We start from the raw sequence: 6,387 nt of genomic DNA, 5'->3' as shown, positions 1-6,387 counted from the left end.
GTTAGAAACATCGATGAGAGAGAAACATCGACCAGCTGCCTCCCGCACACTCCCTACTGGGGATGTGCCCACAACCAAGGTACATGCCCTTTACCGGAATCGAACCTGAGACCTTTCGGTCCGCAGGCCGACGCTCTATCCACTGAGCCAAACCGGTTAGGGCAAAGACAATACATTTAAAAGAATAACCAGGATCTGGGGAACTTGAAAAAGCCCAGGACTGGGGAACTGAAACAGCCATGTACTAATAAGCACAATGATTTACTTTTGAAAACAACATTAGATAAGAAGCACTATGTTGAATCATTGCTCCAAGATTCAAGCTACGTCTGTCCTCTTAGGCCAGCCGTGGGCAAACTATGGCCTGTGGGCCGGATCTGGCCTGTTCGGCTGTTCTATCCGCCCCGCGGAGCTGAAAGAGTGGAGGGTTCTCTTGCTCTCCCCTCCGCTCCTTCACCAGCAGCAGTGTTAACATGTATTAGTTCACACAAACACTCCATCCATGCTTTTGTTCCGGCCCTCCGGTCCAGTTTAAGAACCCATTGTGGCCCTCGAGTCAAAAAGTTTGCCCACCCGTCTTAGGCCCTGGCACAAGAATATGAATTCAAAAGGCTGAAAAGTAATAGGAGGTATGGCTGATCTCTCTACCATCCCACATCTCCAGGAAAATCAGAGGATGCCTGACATGACAAACACACCGTCTCACATACCACTCTCAACGCGAGAGTCTCTTCAGAGATGAAAACTATTTCCTAGTGGGAACTGTCATAGGACTGCAAAACCACTAATCACATGGAACTTCCTATAATATGCTTTGGGACACTATTGCTACAAGCACCCAAGAGACCACAGGGTCAAAACTACCCATCAACAAGCACCAAAGAAATAATAGTTTTAGAAAGCAGCACAAGATCTGTAAGTCACCTTTCAATTATACACATGTAAATTCATTACCTAGGTAACCACATTACTGTTTGGTTCACTGACACCTTAGATAAGAAGAAATGTCAGTGCTGCCCAGACCCTGCCATTGTTACCCGCTTCCTCTCTGCTTAAAAAATATCTATATATTATAAAAACCCAGTGGTCCTAATGCCGTAAAGACCAAAGACCAGCGCGGGTGGGCGGGGCTGCACGATTTCCTGCACTGGGCTTCTAATATCTATAATAATAAAAGCACAATGTGCTAATTAGACTGGACAGGTGAACAACCTTCTGGGCATCCTTCCAGACGAAGCCCGGGCTGTGAGGACCAAGCCCCTTGCAGGAATTTCGTGCATCAGGCTTCTAGTACGTATATATTTATTGTTGTTTTAATCCTCACCCAAGAACATGCTTAGAGAGAGGAAGGGGAGGAGAGAGAAAAACTGATGGGCCACTCTCCCTCTCACAGTCCAGGACCCCTTGCTCCTTACTGCCTACCTGCTGGCTGCTCCTTACCCCTTACCGCTAGGCTCACTGCTCCTTAGCGCTGCCGCGGAGGCAGGAGAGGCTCTTGCTACGGCCACTGTGCTTGCCAGCCGTGAGTCCAGCTTCTGGATGAGCGGCACTCCCGCTGTGGGAGTGCACTGACCACCAGGAGGCAGCTCCTGCATTGAGCGCCTGCCCCCTGGTGGTCAGTGCGCATCATAGCAACTGGTCGTTCTGCTGTTCAGTCGATTAGCATATTAGCGTTTTATTATATAGGATTGTAAAAGTAAATAATAAAGACTTTGAGGTTATACAGTGATATGGTAAATCTCAAAGCCAAGTAGAAGTGCTTCTCATTCTATTTGAGGGTTATCTCCTCTCATGAAAAATTGAGGGCTGACAGTTTGAGGATAACACAGTTATCCCAGGCCAGAAAGGAAGACTTGTGCTCAGTACTCAGTTCCCATTCCTCACAGCCTTCCTTCTTTTTTTTTTTAAATATATTTTATTGATTTTTTACAGAGAGGAAGGGAGAGGGACAGAGAGTTAGAAACATCGATGAGTAAGAGATCAACCAAAGGACTTGTATGCATGCATATAAGCATAACCAATGGACATAAGACACTGGGGGATAGGGGAGGCTAGGGGACTGTCTAGGGCCGAGGGGGGGGGAGGAAATGGACACATATGTAATACCCTTTGTAATAAAAAATTAAAAAAAAAAAGAAAGAAACATCGATGAGAGAGAAACATCGATCAGCTGCCTCCTGCACATCCCCCACTGGGGATGTGTCCGCAACCAAGGTACATGCCCTTAACCGGAATTGAACCTGGGACCCTTCAGTCCGCAGGCCGACGCTCTATCCACTGAGCCAAACCGGTTTCGGCATGGCACAGCCTTCCTTCTTAATCATTCTGAAGGATGAACAGAAACAGAAGCTTTTGTAAACAACTTGGAGAGGTGTAGGGGAGAGTGAGCTATCCCATTAGCATTCCTGGCTATTCTGGGTCCCAAAGAGTGCAGCATTTTTGTTTTTGACCACCTAGAGAACCGACATACCTAGGACAAAAGCACTACTTGCTACACCCCTTCTAAGAGCAGGAACTAAAGAACAAGTATTTAAGATAGAGCTTGAGTGTATTTAAGTAATGGAGGAATATTTATCTCTTCCTTCTGAATGTTTAATGCCTGTTTTCTAAGTGTTCATTTTCATCATCATGAGGTGGAAATATTTACTCCATTTTCTTTGTCTCAGTTTAAAGAAGGAACACTTTATTGAGCTCATTTCTGACCTAATGGCTAATTCATAAGTGTAAGAGTATAGGGAAGTCTCACTGCTTTTGTGTTTTTCTCAGAATTGCTTAAACATCACTGGAAGCAAAAATGACAAAACTTCAAGCTGTTCTACTCTGGTCATATCATGAGAAGGCAGGGTTCTGTGGAAAAGACAAGAATGCTGGGAAAAATATAAGGCAGCAGGAAAAAAGAAAGACCCAATATGAGATGGATTGACTCCATAAAAGAAGCCATAGGCATGAGTCTACAGGAGCTGAGCAAGGCTGCTGAGGACAGAACACTGTGTACATCATTCATTCATAGGGTCGCCAGGCGTCGGAGCCAACGCAATGGCATGTAACATGCACACTTAAAATGACTTTCTTGAGTCTAAGCCTATTTCAAGTATCTTTAATTCCCCACTTTTTAAAACACCCGACACCTAAATTTGCAAGTAATTTGAACATTTAGATTCTCTTGAAGTGTTCTTTTTTTTGTTATTTCTCACTAGAGGATATTTTCCATTGATTTTTAGAGAGAGTGGAAGGGATGGGGGAGGGGGTGGAGAGGAGAGAGGGAGAGAGGGAGAAAGGGAGAGAGAAACATCGATGTGAGAGAGCCACATCAACTGGTTGCCTCCTGCATGCATCCCAACTGGGGTAGGGAACCTGCAACCCAGGTACGTGTCCTTGACCCAAATTGAACCCGCAACCCTTTGGTTTGAAGGCAGATACTCTAACAACAGAACCACACTGGCTGGGGCCTCTCTTGAAGTTTTCTAAATATAGGGTGTCCCAAAATTCACGCAAGATTTGCAATTGAATTGAATTGCAAATCTTGTGTGACTTTTGGGACACCCTATACAAAGCTGTTATTCTTTTTTTTAAAAAAATATATTTTATTGATTTTTTACAGAGAGGAAAGGAGAGAGATAGAGATAGTTAGAAACATCGATGAGAGAGAAACATCGATCAGCTGCCTCCTGCACATCCCCCACTGGGGAAGTGTGCGCAACCCAGGTACATGCCCTTGACCGGAATCGAACCTGGGACCTTTCAGTCCGCAGGCCGACGCTCTATCCACTGAGCCAAACCGGTTTCGGCAAGCTGTTATTCTTATATGTAAGAAAAATAACGTCCCATTACCATACTGTATACACATTTTCAAAAAGAGCAAAATCTACAATTTTTTCCTAGATATTTTCCAATTCCAATGGTGGATTTGTTCTAGAATTACATCTTCTACTATAAATATGCATGAGTTGACAGGCATCGGAAAGGCACTTCCAAGTTCTATTTCAGCGGTCGTCAACCTTTCGGACCTCACGGACCACCGGTTGGCGACTGCTGCTTTATTTGACTCCTAATCTTCTGAACACTGACGTCTATATTTTGACAACTTCTTACCTCAGACGGCACTGCACTGCCATTTCATTCCTCCTCTTACTGTATAACTAGAAAATCAGTTCAGTGAAAGCAAACCCTGTTGGCATGACTGGTTTATCTGGTACCTTGGCCCATTAAGTACTGTTGATTACTTTATTACAGGCCAGATGTGATAACTTCCCTCAGCTGCCCCAGAAAGTAGAGTGGATGTTAAGTAATTATCTGTCCAAGGTTTCACTGCCACAGCAAACAAGAAACACCTTGAGAGTGTGTAAGTCCATCTGTCTCCTCTGAAAGCAAGTGTCTTTCTGATTGTAGGAGCTCAAAAATATGCACACAAAGCCATGAGGCACATTCATTACATGGAAGCAGTATCTTCTCAAACTGGTGATTCGAGCTAGTATTTGCACTTACATTCAAAGCGCGCTCCCACAGCCCCTCCAGCCCGGCTGATGGTACCTGCCTGCTCCCCCGTCAATCTTACCTTGATTTTGGCTTACTTGTCTGTCTGCTATCTGGGCTAATGATAAATTAATGAGAATACAATAACTTTCATAAAACTTCGCTGACAGGATTTGGTTAACAGTGCCAATTTCCCCCACAGATTACATACCCTTCTGATCATACCCCATTATACCTCTTGAGGTATTTATACAAAATATTTCCACAGATGCAAGAAAAGTCAATAAAATGCATAGCCGTGCAATCCTGAATAACTATGGTATACACCTGAAATTAATATAATATAGTAAATTATATTTTAAATAAAATAAATTTACAGCTGAATATCCATAGTTATGGTCTGGCATTGATTTGTGAACCTAAAGCATTCTTCTTAAAATATGACCTATCAACATTATCACACTTTCAATGTATCTCCACTCTGGGAGCGAGAAAAAAACACACCAAAACTGCTGCAAAGTTGAATATACACTGAAAATTAGTTTTATCAAGCTAGCAATAAATTGACTTTGATGATTAGCATCAGCGACCATCTTTTAAAAACGGCACACTTCTTCCCCCCATATTACAAACCTTTAAGTTTCTTTGGGGGGAGGGGGGATTTTTTTTCATGGCTGATCCTACTACTAGTGGGTTCTAGTATTACTTTAGAAATCTTATCTCTGAATTTTCCTAGCGAATAAAAATAATTGGTCAGACCCAGATCAATCATTCCATAGGAAAAGTAGTGCAACCAGGTGGTAAGAGAAAGTCTCTCACAACTGAATCTTGGTCCAGACAGGTTATCTAAACCCCTAGTCCAAAGGCAGTAACTCTTTCACATTTTCTGTAAAATGCATGGCCTTAAAACTCTGGTTTCCTGATGTAGCTTTTCAGAAGGAAATGAGCTTCCTTATCAGGAATGACTCTGGCTTCCCCAACTCTTACAGACAGCCATCTTCGCCAGCTCTCTTCAGATCACCCCACAGGTTCAAAGGTGGCTGCTCATTGAACCGCTGTCCCCTTCGGATGGAGGGTCACACACTAAGGGGTCTCCTTCTGAGACCCCTGAGCCCAGAGCGCACTAGGGTCCTCTGGGGGGTGGCCGGGCCCTGCACCCGGACGCTCACGGGATACCCACTGTCCTCCTGTGTCTTGCCCTCAGCAGGACACTATGGGGACAAAGGACATATACAGGATGGTCTATAACCTCACGTGGTGTCTCTCCAAGGCAGCTCTGGGCTCTTCTATCCCCGTCCCCCTCTTCCCATTCTGCAGTGGTTTGGGAGGTAAACTTCACAGGACCCTTCACTGAGCCTGATCTCCTGCCCGCTATTCCTTCCTCCCCTTCCTGTGACGGCGCCTCCTCGCGGGGAATACCTCGCCCCCCTCTGTCTCCGCGGGTCCACCTGCTTCCTCCCCGAGCTTCCAAGGGAGACCGGGGCCCTCGAGACATGGCCCGTGGGCACTCGGGCTGGCAGAGCTACGCGCACCTCCAGAGGCGTCTCTTCTCCCACCTGCCACCTACACACACTTTCTTTCCTTAAAGAAGGACTTACACACACACACACACACCAGGGAAGTCCCATCCCACTCAGAAAGGGGATGGATCAGCCACCTCACGAGCCCTTTGTCTGAGGCGTCCACCCCTCACATCCTCATCCACGAGGCGTCGGTGCGCGCACAGGTAGGTGGGTCCGCCTGCACGGGGCCCGGGGAAGCTAGGTTTCCACATCCAATCGAGGGATGGGTTCGGGCCGAGGTCCCTCCGGGAGCCCAAATTTCACAATTTTACGACCAGGTCCAATTTCTGAGGTGGGGAGGGCCAACTCCGGGCCAGCCCCAAACTCCGCGCAACCCCCAAACCCCGCGCCA

This window comes from Myotis davidii, unplaced genomic scaffold (assembly GCF_000327345.1).
Source record: "Myotis davidii unplaced genomic scaffold, ASM32734v1 scaffold243, whole genome shotgun sequence".
In the NCBI taxonomy this organism is placed as follows: Eukaryota; Metazoa; Chordata; class Mammalia; order Chiroptera; family Vespertilionidae; genus Myotis; species Myotis davidii.
Note: the sequence above shows the minus strand (reverse complement) of the source record.